This window comes from Arachis duranensis, chromosome 2 (assembly GCF_000817695.3).
Source record: "Arachis duranensis cultivar V14167 chromosome 2, aradu.V14167.gnm2.J7QH, whole genome shotgun sequence".
Taxonomy (NCBI): domain Eukaryota; kingdom Viridiplantae; phylum Streptophyta; class Magnoliopsida; order Fabales; family Fabaceae; genus Arachis; species Arachis duranensis.
This window is the reverse complement of record NC_029773.3, coordinates 71,699,265-71,699,767: the sequence shown is the minus strand read 5'-3', so window position 1 is coordinate 71,699,767 and position 503 is coordinate 71,699,265.

Sequence of the window (503 nt, the reverse complement as noted above, 5' to 3'; positions counted from 1 at the left end):
TGTCATTTATATACTTGCATTATGTAGCTATGTAGCATACTATACAAGCTGTACTGTTATTTTAATATGAATTTTGAAGTGATCACATAAATTGACATGAGCCACAATTTAAGGTTGGGATGTAACAATGATTAGGGGTGGCAAAGTGGGCCACCCAGCCCAACTCGCCCCGCCAACTAAAATGGGTTCAAAATACTAGTCCGCATCGCTTTATGACAGATTGGCGGGCTAGCCCGTTTGACTCTTTTTTTTTCTTTGAAAAATAAAATTCATTAAAATTAATTAAAAAATCAAATACAAATAAAAAATAGTCAAATTATAATATAAATTTTTTACTATTTTTTTTAATTTTTAACTTCAATAAAATTATTCAAAATAATATTTGTCAATAGAATCATGTTTATTTTAAAAAATAAGTCACATAATTTGAGTATATATACGAAATTGTAAAATAAAATAAATAAAGTTAATAACTAAAAGAAGAATAAAAACAAAAAAAGGTG